Consider the following 16396-nt stretch of genomic DNA (forward strand, 5'->3'; position numbering starts at 1 on the left):
GTTGGTGTTGCCTCACAATGTTTCTTCAATAGGCCAGAACAGACAAACCAAACACTATTTCTAGAGGGTACCATTCACATTTGTGAGTCAGCCCCAAGAGTTAGTAGCCCCTCCGTGACGAGAGTGTTGGAAAAACACTAATGCTTTAAACAAGAACCTGCTTTATTCAGTGCTTTTACCGGTTTAAATCATTGGGTCAGTTTGTTTTGGAGAGGAAGAGACCTAGGCAAACATAAGCCAAAAACCTCCTGAACATCTGGATCAGAAACATGGTGAGCATACATTATCAGGAGCTGAGCGAGCGGCCGGTCCACGACACACCAAACAGGAAAGGAGAAACACAGATTTGTAACATGAAGTCTCATTTATAAAGCAAAGCATAAGATCCATACTAGAAATACATGTACGGACAAAAGCCAAAATGACGTCCGCCAAAAAAGATTCAATAACTTATACAATCAGGCTTCCATGTCACCATCTGCATTGCCAGTTTCCTGTCTCCAAAATGTTCGTAAGCATGGGTCAAAGTGTCATCCATCAAGTCTGTTTTTATAGATCACAACTTTTGCGTGGGAAATGGCGTACGCTTCTTTTAGGCCTCGTTTTGTGCGTACGCAATATTTATAAATGAGACCCCTGGTCTGTTTGTTTTGCAGAGGAGGAAATGTCTGCAGATTATTCTGCTCCTGGTAAAAACCTCCCACACGGTGAAGACTGAAGGAGTTCTAACCTGGAGAAGTTTCAGCTGGTTGCAATCTGTATCCTCACTGGTAGACGCCATTAACTCTTACACATTATTCCTTTAAATAGTTTCCCAGAAGTCAAATTTGCCTCTGATATCGACATTTGGATATCAGGATGTAAACAAGAACAAAATACTGCTAGATAAAAACTTAATTGATTACCAGAGCAATAAATTCACACAAAAACTGCTGCTGGTTTGTAAACTCCTCTCTGTGGGAAAGTGTGTAAATAGTAAACTTTAGTCATCTCAACAAATCTTGTCTCACTGAAAATAAAAAATAAAATAAGATGCTTCTCAAGCCTTCAGATGAGTTGCCGGAAGAACAACCCATCGGATGAATGGATATTTGATAACACATTTGTTGTCTTTGGATTAAGTTAAATTAAGTTCACAAATATATATAAAAAAGTTAAATGTAAAATTTAAAATTCACATTGCATAATGTTGCAGTGAACATTTCCAAAACGACACTTTTAACAAGTGCAGATAAATATTATTAACATCAGGTAGGAAATTATACTGTAGTTATTGCCTGCATAAAGTTACTGTTAGCTATCAAGGTTATTGCAAGGTGTACATTTTTGGTTGGTGTTGCTATTAATGCCTAGTTTTTGCTGACAAGGCAACAGCAACAATTCAGTGAGACTGTATGAACTTTATCATGTTCTTCTCTTTAAAATCAGCTTGTTTCTCTGGGATATGTACGTCAATAATAATGTAATCTTTTATGTCCTCTTTTTTTTACTTATTAGGTTACAGCAAGGTTTTTTTAGACAAAGAATGAAATAACTCGAAAGCCAACTGTGTAATTTTTGTTTGATAACTGAGTGTATCTGTGTCTCTTTGTGACAGAAATACAAATAACACACTTGCATTGCCCCACTGTTCACTCCTCAGCTCTTCTCCTAAACGCCACTGTCTTTCCTTGGACAGTTCAATGAAGCTTCTCTCTTGTAGCCTGTAAAAGACTGACATCTCGTGGCAGCTCGCGAGATTACACTTGGCTCAGTAATATCAATTAAGCGGTGATTCAGTGCCCCACCACCACCCGGCCAGCTGCTAAGTGACACAAATCAAACTCACCCACGATGCTGCGTCACTAACAGGTGTGTGGCTAACATGCTTAATGCTAAGTTGGCCATTGAGGATGCGACAGGTGACGTCTTGGTACTCTGTGGACCTTTAGTGAGGTGTGTGAGGACTTCCTGTTGTTTTAACTACAAAGTTTCATCTAGCTCGACATGTTAAAGACTGTGAGGAGCTCCGAGGGAAAAGTTTAGTGGACTGGTCAAACAGGGACAGAGAGGCCCAGTGGACTGGTTTTACTGGGACACAGAGTGGACTGGGCAGTGAGGCTGAACCTGGAGCAGACTGTGGAAAACTAGACTCAGAATATCTTCACACAGGTGAGTAGCCTACAACAGCAAACTAATTGTGATGGCTGTCACTGTACAGAGGATGTCAGTGTTGCTAAGCAACGTAGTGCTGTGTGAGTGTGTGTGCACTGCATGTGAAAAAGGGTGCAGCTGTTTTTGTTGTAATGTGTGTTTGTGGCTGCAGCTGCTGTGAAGTTTTATTGTCTTCATTGTTTATGTTTTATCTCATATGTTACACGGGCTGAGGTGTCCCCTTGTTTGTTACTGCAGCAGTGGTGCCCCTAGATTTTTTTGTCCTAGTCTAGGGGTGGCCAGAGGGGGCCACTGGAAATCTTGATAGTGCAGCTACACTTGTTTATGATGATGATGTATGAGGAGTGTATGATGACAGCGCCTACTGAATCACAGGCTACGGTGTAAGATGCAATGGCTCCCCAGAGGGTGACATTATTAAATAACCTAAAGTGTTGTGGATACTTTATACTGCGGTGTGTGTGTGTGTGTGTGTGTGTGTTCGCTAGCTGCCATGTTACTCACCTGGCAGCTTTAACTCCGCATCTATTTCCTCCCATGCTTTGTCCTTCATTACAAAAAGCAGGAGGCATGTCAAAAAATGTTTTAAGCACTGGGGATGAACTTATGATTTTATTTTGGCTTAGAGGCAGAGTTTTAAAGAAAACAGACATGTTTACTTTTAAAAAAAATCCATAAAATTACCATATAGCCACAAACTGTAAAAAGAAATTATTGCTGGATTTTCAAGTTTCTGAAGATTCCTTGGACACGTTATGTGCAATGAATGCTTCAGTAAAAAGAAAAAAAACAAAAACAAATCTGAGCTTAAAATCGTGATATTTCATCAAAAACACTTTATTCTACATATCATTTAAAATCTGGTCAAAACAAACCTTTTCTACTAACTCACCAGCATGCACAACAAGAGTGACAAACCAAGGCTTTTTTCAACTCCAGGATTTCTCCGAATTTTAATTTTTACCTCTCAAACATCCCCCATTAGATTAAAAATCTAATGGGGGAAGAAGCATAAGTCACACCACACCCACCTTCTCTTTTATTTATTTTTTTTCATTTATTTCCTTTTGACCCCTCCCCGGGGTATAAGGGACAGACAAAAATAACATTAACAAATCAGAGCAGGGGGTGGCACGGTGGCGTGGTGGTTAGCACTCTCGCCTCACAGCAAGAGGGTTGCCGGTTCGATCCCGGGCGTGGGAGCCCTTCTGTGTGGAGTTTGCATGTTCTCCCCGTGTCAGCGTGGGTTCTCTCCGGGCACTCCGGCTTCCTCCCACAGTCCAAAGACATGCAGATTGTGGACTAGGTTAATTGGTGACTCTAAATTGTCCGTAGGTGTGAATGTGAGTGTGAATGGTTGTTTGTCTCTATGTGTCAGCCCTGCGATAGTCTGGCAACCTGTCCAGGGTGTACCCTGCCTCTCGCCCGATGTAGCTGGGATAGGCTCCAGCCCCCCCGCGACCCTCAAGAGGAATGAATGACAAATTTGACAAGACCTTTACTTTTCTAGATGACATTAACTTTTGAAACTCATAAATATTTGGATTTACTCTATAGAACTGTCCGACCAACTCTCTTCTCTCTTTGTTAAAAAAGGAATACGCAAGTACATAATGATATTCGTCTCCTTGATTGCCAGTCAAACAAAGAGTACATTGCCGAGGGACATTTTCACGGTCATACCTGCGCTCAGAGATAGGTAACTTGTGATTTCCACACTGAAACTTAGACAAACAAATCCTTTCGGCAGGTCTTAACATAATCAAATAAGGTTCAAAAGTGAAATCAGTTTTAAACAATTTATGACTATCACATAAAGGCCCGAACATACTCGGGCGTACTATTAGCGGAGCAGACTCCGTGAGGAATGTCCGCAGTCATTCGGGTTTTCATAGTCGAGCGCACTTCTGCGTTGTAGTTTCCTGTAAAAATGTCAGTGAAAAATCCCCGCGATGTGAAAAATGCATGCCGAGCAGTCACTGGTGCGTGGAGCAGAGTCCGCGCGGTCTTAAAATCTGAGCTTTGCGCGCATAGGGCTTGCGGACGTCCACTTTGAGTCTGCGCGGACCTCCCCGGAGTCCGTTCCGTGTACGTTCCACCCGAGTATGTTTGGGCCTTAAAGGGTTGCTTTGTAATTTCTCATGCCATCTCTGTAATTCCATGTCAGATAATCTACGTTCAGTCATTAATTTTAAATACTTAGGGTTCATCCGTCCAGTGTCATGCCATAAGTACGATAAACCACAATCATCAAGAATATTTTTAACACTGGAAATCCATTTACACTGAAAAATATTGTCATCATACAAAATCTTGAAAACAATAAACACAATCAAAGAGATTTTTGTTGTATTATGACTAATTAAATGTACCCAAAAGTTAATCATTCTCATATTTACCTTTAAAGCTAGACCATTTCGACCAAACTCTCCATAAATAATACAATTTGCTGTGCATTTATCTCTGATAAGTAAAGCCCAGTCCCTTACTGGTAACAGGCCTTCTCAAGAGCAGACTCGTAGGTACCTATAGAGCCCATTTTCTTTTAGATATCTTGAGGTGAGGGTTCAAGGGAGACTTTTAAAAAAACTGCCATGCCAGTTTTTTCCACAAATCTGACAAGCTAGCATGACATGGTTGGTACCTACATCATAGGTGATGTGCTGTGTCTCAAATTGCGTACTTCTGTACTTACACTATTTTGAGTGCATAAGTACGTTCACACTGAGAAGTATGGCAAAATGCAGTGCACTATGAGTACCTGAATGGTGCACTCAAAACGGTCAGTTGTAAGTAAGTAAGTTGAGTGTGGAACTATGGACACTTCTCGCCCTCAATGGTCGCCATCTTGGCTACGCAGTGGAAGGGGAGGGACCACTTTTCAAACTGGAAATGGCAGCCGAGGACTGTGCAACCATTAGCGTCGCTGCATTGTACAAATACATGTGTTGTTTGCACTGAGCACCACTATACTGTTGTCGGGTATAAGCCAGCAGTATGTTTATTGGGTTAATGTAGCAGTCTGTAATGATTTCGTACCGCGAAGACGGATAATGTGAATGCTAATGCTAGTTTGCTAACTAGCTAATTTGCGGCCGTCATTTCCGGGTGAGTGCACAGTGTTTGGTTTGAGACAAAATTCGCACCCTGTGCCAATAAGTACATAGTGCACATAGTATACTACATGGAAGTGTACTGATGGAAGTATGTGATTTGAGACACAGCACTAGTTTCACAACATGCCACTGTCTGTGCTAGCTTAAAATGAGCTCCACAACCTCTTAAAGTCAATAATGTTGGCCTCCACCTACTTTTACCAGGGGTGGCCAGTGGCCACCTGTATCATGGGGTCATGGCCCCTTCCTGTCTCCCTCTTGGGGGCACTGTTGTATTGTCAGTGTAATTTTTCTTTAATTGTCTGAGTTTTGCATCTTTTTGGTTAATTTAAAAAAAAAAAATCCTGTGAGGCTCCACTGAGGAAGGTGGTTGTGTAATTAATATTCTACCATATAACATCATGGCCCTACAGCCTACAATGTCCCACCACCCCACCTTCCTTTCCCAGTAACAGCCTACATTTAAACAGAACTACATTTTAATTTGATATAAATACATTTTACCAAAGTAAATACTTGTGTTTGAGTAAATATGACTTGAAGTAACAGTACTTTTACTTAGTATAGTATACGAGTAGGTACTCTTTCCAACCCCCTTTCCAAATGGCTGATAACATCAACGCTAATTCATGTAGAAAATTCTGGTAATGAGTTACCACTGACACAGATGTTGGATTCTGATTCATGCTTGTGTGGTTACATTAGTTTTGCTGCTTAAGGTGTTTGGAAGCTGTTGCTTTTAGAGAATATTAAATGAGTTCAACAGAAGGTTAAGTTTATGAGCACAATAGACAAATCAAAATTTAACTATCAGTGTTTAATGGAAACAGCAACAAGATATTGTCAGTATTTTATGGCTCACACAGTGATCTTGTGTATGGCTCTTTGCTTTGTCTTTAAACATGTTTCTTAACTGAAGTACAGAACACACACAGGAGGCACTCACTCTCTCACACACACACACACGTCATTAATGCTGTGAAGCTATCGGCCTGCTGCTTTCAGATGTCAGAATTTGGCTCGGAAACGAAAGAAAGTCTGATTTCCATCCTTGTGTATTTCAGACAGCTGTTTCATTTCAAACAATCATTGATGGTGGTTTTAATTAACAGCTATTAAAACCACCATTAGTGATTGTTTGAAATAAAACAGCCGTCAGTTCAGACGTCATTTTAAAGTGACTGTTTAATGGAGTATGCTTCTTTTAACAAATTCAGACACGGGACTTCAACAACTTGCTCAAGCGCACTTTGTCAATGCTTTTGATGAAGAGGGAAAACATTAGTCATTGTGTCTCATGTGTTCACATTTTTCCAGCCAGTCCTGGAATTTACACCTGCAGCTTTTCTTTCCAACCAAAGACTATCACCAACATCATGAGTCCACCAAAATAAAACACAAAGACATTTGTCTCTAATGCCATCAGATAAGGAAAGTGTACTTGTAGATGCTGGACTTCAAGGAAGTACTTTCCAAAAACACTCAAAGAATAACAATAATAAAAGAAAGCTTGAGGGATGAGAGATTCTAAGATGATAGGGGCACAACAGGAGCTGTAGCCTGGAAAATATCCATTAAATAGAGTTGGAATACTTAACAGAAATCCAAAATGTGATTATAATCCAAAGATATGATTGAAATAGGTCCAATAAAAATACAGTAAATCAAACATTATTCATGGACACAGTCTTGTTGATACTGCGGTGAAATCAAACTTCTATTGTCCACTGAGGAGCTGCAGAGCAGTATCAACGATTAAACAGCAGGTGGTGATAGAGGATAAAAGTTTACCTTTACTTCCCTTACAACACACAAAGCAGTGCCACAGTGCTCTCTCTAGTAAACAACACACAAAAGTGGGTTTTATGACTCACTCTCTCTGAAATAAACTGAACTTTATGCTGTGGCTGTATGCTTTCCTAATTTTAGGCATGCTTTTTCTTAGCCTTTTAACCTACTGCAAACCCTTGTATAGTGTTGATTGAATGTTTTATTTAATGCAAAACACACCATGTGCAGACTTCAGGAAAAATGCATCTCTATGAAATTTAATGTATTTTTTAAGTCACTTGTGGACAACGACACAATATTTGCTGATATCACAAAATCTGCCACAATCTGATTTCAATAATGGCTGCTGCAAGGCTGCGTAGCTCTGGAGATTGGTGGTGTACCTGTGAATGCTGTGCCCCAGTGCCCACAGAAGAGGAATGCCTCTGTTGCAAGGAATGGGACCAGTTGCAGCCTTATTTTCAAGGTCTGGATGTGACCGAGGACAAGACACCTCCACCTGGAGTAGTATCCAGCTGGGCTTTATCTAGAACTCGCAAGATATATTTCGGCCGGGCTTTGGAAAGCAGAGCTAAATGGTAAACAAACATGGCAGCACACCAGTAAGGTAAGACAACACGTTTACATGTCGTTTTCTATATGTTCTCTGACATTTATCCTAACGATATGAGGCGGTCTTTGTGGAAAAAAAGCTTGTTTAGTGGACTAACTTTGCACTTGAAGGTTGCCTGTTCACTTACGTTTTAACAGGTCTGACGCTACTATGCGCCCCGGCTGTATCTAGGCTAATGGCTAACGTGTTAACTGTTGTTTTTATGTCACTAGTCACTTGAAACAAATTTAGGACAATAGGAGACAGGTTGAAATAAACCGAAATTCCCCTTTAATCTGGCAGGTCAGTCTTAATTGTTTACTTGCAGTTTTTAATCTTTACTTAAAAGTCACACTGTAACACCTGTTCTGGGAATGAAAGGAGGATTATCTAATCTTATGTTGTGACCGACACAATGAGGTCGAGGATACAAGGGGCCGAAATGAGTTTCCTCCGTGGGGTGGCTGGGCTCAGACATAGAGATAGGAGCTTGGATATCTGGAGGGAGCTCCGCGTAGAGCCGCTGCTCCTTCGTGGCGTAAGGGGTCAGTTGAGGTGGTTCGGGCATCTGATCAGGATGCCCTTCTGGTGCCTCCCATTCAGGGTTTTCCGGCACGTCCCACTGGCAGGAGATCCAGGATGTGATGGAGGGATAACATATCTCATCTGGCCTGGGAACGCCTTGGGGTTGTCCAGGAGGAGCTGGAAAGCTTTGCTGGGAGAGGGATGTCTGGGGTGCTTTGCTTGGCCTGCTGCCACAGGGACCTGGCTTTGGACAAGCAGATGAAAATGGATGGATGGATGGATAGATGGATGGATCTTATCTCATCTCATCACACTTGAGAAAACATCACTTCATCATAATGTTAGAGGTGAATATCAGATAAATTCACATGAGGAGTTTTGCTGTGAAACATTTAGAGTAAAGAAGTTGTTATGTGCATGGAGAGGACATTTTGCTCTTTTGAACAAGATATTAATGAAAGTCAGAAACACATGAAATGAAAATATACTGTAGCAGATGGGAAATGTTAGCTGTGGTTGTGCCAGATGGGAAATGCTGCATGTTAATTATGAAGAAAAAGCACAATTTAGGCTAAAGTATATTAGGGCAGATGGCAGATTGTGAATGGCTATTATTCCTGACCACAGCTCCCCTGTGATTAAAACCAAATGAAATGAGAGGAGGAATGTTGCTGCAGTTTGTTTTTGTTTTCTGAATACTGTAGCTGGTTGGAGAATGCACGGTATTAACTGTGCCGTGGTCTGACATTTGTTTTCCACATGGGAACTACTGAAAACACTAGAAATGATATTGCATAGTAGGATAATCGGATACCAACTAAATTTTACTTCACACTTTAAAATGCAAACTATTTCTGTTTCAGAGACATAACACAATGAAAATCTTGGTATTGGGGTGAAATACTGTATACTCAGTAAAAACCAACATTCCAGTTAAATATTTTTGTATTGAAAAACGAATATTGGTGGTTCAATTAGTAATGAATCATGATTGAGTTAAACTACAAGTATTTGAGCCTTGCATGATTACCATATTTTACACAGCCAGTATCTACCTTGTTTGGATTATGCTGTTGTACACTCTCAGAAGTCTCTTTTCTTTTAAATCACAATTACACATAGTATCCATAGTCAATAGGCTGAGGCCATAGAGTTCAATACAATCAAATATTCAAATGAAACCATTTAAAACCTTCACACACAATCAGTTTCTGTTTTATTTACAGAAGAAGTGTAAATAATCTTCTCGGCTCAGTCCTTTGATGTGAAATGTCTAAAGAAAAATGATCTATATCACAAGATGTGAGCAGAATTTTGATGTGAAGGCTTTACTTCCACCATCTTTGAGCTGCATGTTCCCTGCACCCTGATTGATTTCAGCCCCACTGTTCAGTTAAATTATTGAAATTGAGCTTTGACAGCCAAAACTCAGAGTCAGGCAAAGAATTTATAGTTATGTGCATATTGTATTTTTCTCCAAAAAAAGTGGGAGAAGCATGTCATACTAGTAAAATGCATTCAGTATTCCACTGAGAGCCACTATATGTAGGATTTTTATGGTGGTGGTGGATCAAGGGCTGGTACATCCATTTGCGTTGAGTGTAGAGGAAGGGTCAGGACGCAGCCCTGAGGGGCTCTGCTGTTCGTGATGATGGTTGGTGATGTTCCTGTACCTGTGGCTTGTAGCTTAAGTAATTGTGAAACCAATAGATGTGGGTCAGGATGGTGGAGTTTCTTCCATCTTCATCCATCCATCCATTTTCATCCGCTTATCCGAAGCCGGGTCGCAGGGGCAGCAGGCCGAGCAAAGCACCCCAGGCATCCCTCTCCCCGGCAACGCTTTCCAGCTCCCCCTCGGGGACTCCAAGGTGTTCCCAGGCCAGACGAGATATGTAATCCCTCCGGTGTGTTCTGGGTCTGCCCCGGGGCCTCCTACCAGTGGGACGTGCCCGGGACACCTCCACCTAGTCGGATGCCCGAACCACCTCAACAGACCTCTTTTGACGCGAAGGAGTAGCGGCTCTACTCCGAGCTCCCTCCGGATGTCCAAGCACCTCCCTCTATCTCTAAGGCTGAGCCCAGACACCCCACGGAGGAAACTCATTTCCACTGCTTGTATCCGCGATCTCATTCTTTCGGTCACTACCCAGAGCTCATGACCATAGGTGAGGGTTGGGACGTAGATGGACCAGTAAATCAAAAGCTTTGCTTTCCGGCTCAGCTCCCTCTTCCGGTGAAGTTTCTTCATCATCTGAATTGGTTGAAGGCAGAGCTGAAGTTAACATAAAGGATTCAAACAAAGTAACGTGGAACATACTTAAAGTGCCGGGATTAAAGATTCTACTTGAAGGTCCAGTCCAACATTTTAAAAAACATTTAAACTTTGGTCATAGCCAAGGAAACTATAAAGACGGAACAGTCATCTCGACAGGGACAGTATTCGAGGAGCCAGACTCCTCACATCGGTTCTGTTGGAGTCAATAGGGCAGGCATGGTGAATGTAAATAAAAGTCAAACTATAACCCTAACAAACAAACAAACCCATCAGGCAACGGCAGACCAGCAACTCTCTTGTTTTGCATGGTAAAATTGCTGTTTTTGTCAGAGTCTAGTAGATTTGAAGAGGGTGATATAACAGCTTCAGTTCCTTGTCAGAAAGGGCTTTGTGACGGCAAGGTACAGCAATGAAAATATAACGATGACTACAGATAAGTACCTCGTACAACTTGCTGCTCTAACCTACATCGTTGCTTTCTGCTAACAGCTGAGTGGGTGTATCCATTTGAAAAACACAGGAAAAAACACTGATGGAATACTGAAGTGAGCTGCCCTTTCACTTCAGTCGTGCTGCTAAGCCTCTTGTGCATCCTCATGAGCAGCACAGTTCAAAAATACTTTCAGATTTGACTTTGCCCTTGATCTCCCTCCCGACCTTGCTCATAGTCATTCCCCTGAATACAGATGCTTTACCACTTCCCAATAGTTTTGAGAGTGTTGTACAGCTTAGAACATCCATCTCAAGGTGCAGCTGCATTGAATACCAGTTTTCAGGAAGCTGAAGAGGTTTTATCCCCCCAGGTGAAGTACCTCGTCCAGCCTTCAGGTTGTGCTGTTGCACCATCTTCCTTCCCTCCAGCCCATTTCGCTGAGGTCTTGTTTGCTTGCAGACTGGCCCGGTATCCACCTGGAAGTGGTACAAAAGCACAGTTGTGCAGGAAGCTTCTGCAATTTCCTCCCTCTTGCGTCACAAACGCATTACTGTGCCTCTCACCCAAACCACAACCACATGGGACCCGGTGCAGCGCTGGAATTTTCCCACTGACAAAAACACATTAACTGTACAGGCCTAAGAACTGACTGGATCGTTGGGCCAAGCTGTTTCTGTGATCCTTTCGATGAATGAGCCTCTTCTTAGCAGCACCTGTCATGTGTTTATGGGAACAAATGAAGTACAGTCTCTGTCCAGATCTGCCCCTTTACTTTATTACCTATATCAAATTTGAACGTCCACTGAGTATTTTATTTATTTACAGAGATGTCCCTGACCAGTTGTTGATGTTTGAGTTGTAGTGGCTTTTATTTGTGTGTTATTCATGTCTCAGCTACACAGTTTTAGCTTACTATATGATGCTTTACCAAACCACCAGTAGTGCTGGTTCATCTGTGTTCAAATATAGAGACAGCAAAGGTTAAAGTTCACACTGATTTTTAAGGAGTACATCTTGTTTCTCCTCTCTGTTTATTTACAACCTTAAACACTCAGCTTTATTAAGTCTTTGAGAAAATACTGCAAAAATTTGGCACATCATAACATTTAAAGCATGTAGATAATGCGTCACCACCCATCATCCAAGCAAGTGTTTCTCTCATTATAGGAGAGTCACTGAACTTTGTCAGTGACTCACGATAGTGTCATCTTTGGTTTCATGTATCATGATAGTTTGTAGTGCCCACATATTGTTTAAACCTTCCTCCAAGCATTAGAGCCACAATCTACATGGAAATGAAGCACCCAGATATTTCAGTTTAAACTTTGGTGAAACCATGAACTGAGCTGCTATCGATTGCTCCCACCTACAGAGAAATAAATCTTGTACATTTCCCTGAAACCTATAGTAACATTTTCATCGTTTTCACCCAGGAACAAACTGGAGTGAGCAGAAAAGACCACCCTCTGGCAGTTTTAATCCACTGCATTATTAAATAAGAGAAGATAGAAAACAGATCAATTTACCACTTGGACGGTGATCAATGTAGCAACGCAATCACATAAAAACAACCCTGGGCCATTGTTAATGAACTTTGTGTTTACGAGAATTAACTAGATATGAATGAGAACAAATCGTGGTGCATAGCATAGTGAGTACTTGAAGACAAATCTACTGGTGTTGAGTACTTTACTCCTTCCAGACTACCTCATGAGCTGTCCCAGGTGTTTTCAGTCACTCTGGCTGATTAGACTGAGCTCAGGTTGAAGTTTGTTGAAACTATTCTGAGAGGTCACCGACCTCAATACACTCAAAAAGCGCCAACAAATGTGTCTTTCTCCCAGTTCCACAGTAGAAGTATACACTATGTGCTATTTACTGTTTACCATTAATAATAATAATAATAATAATAGATTTTATTTACAACGCACTTTACATTTGAATACAAATCTCAAAGTGCACAGTACAAAGGCAACAATAACAATAAAAGCAACAATAACAGTAAAATCGAGCAACAGAACAAAACATTAAAAACAGTCAGCAGATAAAATCAGATAAGATTAGTCAGGATAGGCTTTCTGAAAAAGGAAGGTTTTGAGTCCTTTTTTAAAAGCATCGACCGACTGTGGAGCCCTCAGGTGGTTGGGGAGGGCGTTCCACAGACGGGGAGCAGCAGCCTCGAAGGCCCTGTCGCCCATGGTCTTGAGCCGAGTCCTGGGCGGGCGCAGACGGTGCAGTTGGCCTGACCGGGTTCTGGCTGTGGTATGTGGGTTGAGGAGTTCGGTGAGGTAGGTGGGGGCTGCACCGTGCAGACAGTGATGGGTGTGAAGGAGGATTTTGAATTCAATGCGGAGGTGAACGGGGAGCCAGTGCAGAGTGTGAAGGATGGGGGTGATGTGCTCATGTTTACGCACTCTCATCAGGACCCGAGCAGCGCTGTTTTGGACATATTGGAGCCTTTGTAGGCTCTTGCCCGGGATCCCGATGAAGAGCGCGTTACAGTAGTCCAGCCTGGAGGAGACAAAGGCATGGACGAGCCTCTCTGCTGCAGGTTGAGAGAGAGATGGCCGGAGTTTGGCGATATTACGGAGGTGAAAGAAGGAAGTCTTGCAGATATGGTTGATATGATCGTCAAAGCTAAGATGGGGGTCAAACCTGACTCCCAAATTAGTCACGGAAGGAGAGAGGGAAAAGTTGTGGCCGAGAAAAGAGATGGAGGAAATGTGGGAAGAACGGAGCTGGTGAGGGGTGCCAATATGAATGGCTTCCGTTTTGGAGCTGTTCAGCTGTAAGAAGTTTTCACTCATCCAAGCCTTTATCTCCTCCAGGCAGGAGTCCAGTTGAGTGACAGAGGAGGAGGGAGTGGAGGAGGGGGTGACCTTGAGGTAGAGTTGTGTGTCGTCAGCATAGCAATGGAATTGTATTCCATGCCTGCTGACGACACGACCAAGGGGGAGCATGTAGATGGTGAAGAGGGTTGGACCGAGCACAGAGCCCTGGGGGACCCCACAGACAACAGAGTGGGGGTGGGATTTAGCATCCCCCAGGGCTACGAACTCGGTCCTTCCCGTGAGGTAAGAGTGAAACCATTGAAGGGTGGTGCCAGAGATACCGATGTCGTGTTGGAGGCGGTGAAGGAGGATGTGGTGATCAACAGTATCAAAAGCAGCAGAGAGGTCGAGAAGGATGAGGAGGGAAGTGGAGCCGGAGTCAGAGGTCATCAGGAGGTTATTGGTGACTCTGATGAGAGCTGTCTCGGTGCTGTGGGAGGGACGAAAACCAAATTGGAATTTTTCATACAGACTGTTTGATTTAAGATGGTTGTGAAGTTGGATGGATACAATTCTTTCAAGAGTTTGGAGATGAAGGGGAGATTGGAGATGGGTCTGTAGTTTGACAGAGATTCAGGATCAAGAGTGGGTTTTTTGAGGAGGGGCTTGATGATAGCTGTTTTGAGGCTGACCGGAACGTGGCCGGTTTGAAGAGAGAGATTAATTATATTTGTTATTAGTTGACTGATGGAATGACAGTGAGCTTTAAGCAGAGGGGAGGGGAAGGGGTCGAGGGACGGTGTGGACGGTTTGGATTTACTGATTATTTTTTCGACCTCCTGCTGCACTGTGGGGGTGAATTGAGACAGGTGTTGTGTAGTGGGTGCGATGTCACCTGATGGGATAGAACTGTTGGCGGAGGAGAGAGATGCGCGGATATTGTGTATTTTGGAGGTAAAAAAATCCATGAATTTGTTGCACTGGGTGACTGTTTGGTTGTGGTGTGGAGAAGTCTGAGGTTTGAGAAGGTGTTTGACAGTGGTAAAGAGTTGTTTGGAATTACCTGGGTTATTGTTAATGATGTTGGAGTAGTGTGCTGACCTGGCCTTGGAGAGTTCTTTGGCATATCTCCGTCGATGTTCCTGGTAGGCCAACTTATGCACCGTCAGCCCAGATGTGACATAGGCCCGCTCAAGGACTCGGCCGGTCCTCTTCAGCAGTCTCAGCTCCTCTGTGAACCAGGGGGCGGAACGGGTGAAGGTGACTGTCCTGGTTTTTAGTGGAGCATGAAAGTCAAGGATAGAGTGAAGATTATGGTTGTAGTAGTCCATGAGGTCAGTAAGTGATGTGTTTGAAGGAGGAGAAAGGAGCTGGAGATGCTGATTGAGGGAGGTGGAGTCAATGTTCTTGAAATTTCTAAAGGACATACGGCGTTGTGGTTTGGTGAGGGGGGAGGGGTGAGGGGTCCTGAAGGTGACTGCATAATGGTCTGAAATGCCGATGTCCTGGACGTGAAGGTCTGAGATGTGGATGGAATCTGTGATGACCAGGTCCAGTGTGTGGCCCTTAGTGTGGGTGGGTCCAACAACAGATTGGTGGAGACCATTACATACTAATGTATGGAGTGTACAAGGGTTGCAACAATATGAGATTTTCACGGTACGATAACTGTCTCAGAAAATATCGCAGTTTAAATGTATCATGGTATAAAACATTTATTATTATTATTATCAGTTAGAATGATTCTTAAAGGATTCAAGTGGAAGGGTTATTTTTGGTTAAACAAATGTTTTATTCCTAGATTTGAAGCTTCATACCATTTTAATGATAGTATGTGTAAAAAGTCTCCTTTTTGAAAATAACTAACATAAAGGTGAGATTTTTGGTCCAGCTGCATTTTTATTTTCAGTATCTTAGATAAGCAAATGTACACGGAATGATAACTGTCAATTTTCATATCACTAAATACCTTTAAACTAGTATACCATTGCAACTCTAACTGTAGGCTACATTTTTGCAGTTGGTATGTGAAAATCAGGTTTGTGCTTTTGTACTAACAGGAAATGATGCAATGTGCATCTAATCAAATATCACTCTAACCACTACAGTGTCCCAACTTTCATACTGACAAAGAAAAAGCAAAAAATATTTTTTTTTTATTTTCTTTTTTATTCACCTTTTTTTCTTTTTCTTATTTTTTTTAGATTTTTCCATGTATACGTGAAATGTTTGCAGCTGCCACTTGCTCCACCATCTCCTATTCGCTTTTACAATTTCAGATTAAAGCGAACATCAGCTTTTTGTGGTTTGCATACTGATAAATTTAAGTGAACTTAATGTTGTCACTTTTCTGGTGTAAACAACCTACGCACCTACTTAAAGACAATCAAGAATTAGTTTGTAGTGTGGACACCACCACTACAGTTAGCATAAAATTATTGTAGCCTATTGCTGTGTCCCAAATCACTTACTTCCGTCAGTACACTTCCATATGTGCGCTATCTACTTATTGGCATAGTGCGCGAATTTCGACAGGGTACCGTAGCGTTGTCTCAAACCAAGCACGGTCGTTGTGCACTTACCGGAAATGACGACCGCAAATTAGCTAGTTAGCAAACTAGCATTAGCATTTGCGTTATCATTCGCGGTGCCAAATCATTACAGACTGCTAAATTAACCCACTAAATATACTGCTGGCTTATACCCGACAACAGTATAGTGGTTCTTAGTGCAAAAAAC

General features: G+C 42.2%; 1 long non-coding RNA gene across 1 annotated transcript in view; it reads left to right on the top strand.

Annotated features, from left to right (window-relative positions):
- Window positions 1–1891: 1891 nt before the first annotated feature.
- The window catches only part of LOC125894750 (uncharacterized), a 143966-nt gene continuing 129461 nt past the window's right edge, over window positions 1892–16396 (top strand). The window contains exon 1 of the long non-coding RNA XR_007450109.1: window positions 1892–2151. This is a non-coding gene — a long non-coding RNA (uncharacterized LOC125894750). The remainder of the gene's footprint in view (window positions 2152–16396) is intronic.

The sequence above is a fragment of the Epinephelus fuscoguttatus genome, linkage group LG9, assembly GCF_011397635.1.
Source record: "Epinephelus fuscoguttatus linkage group LG9, E.fuscoguttatus.final_Chr_v1".
Classification (NCBI taxonomy): domain Eukaryota; kingdom Metazoa; phylum Chordata; class Actinopteri; order Perciformes; family Serranidae; genus Epinephelus; species Epinephelus fuscoguttatus.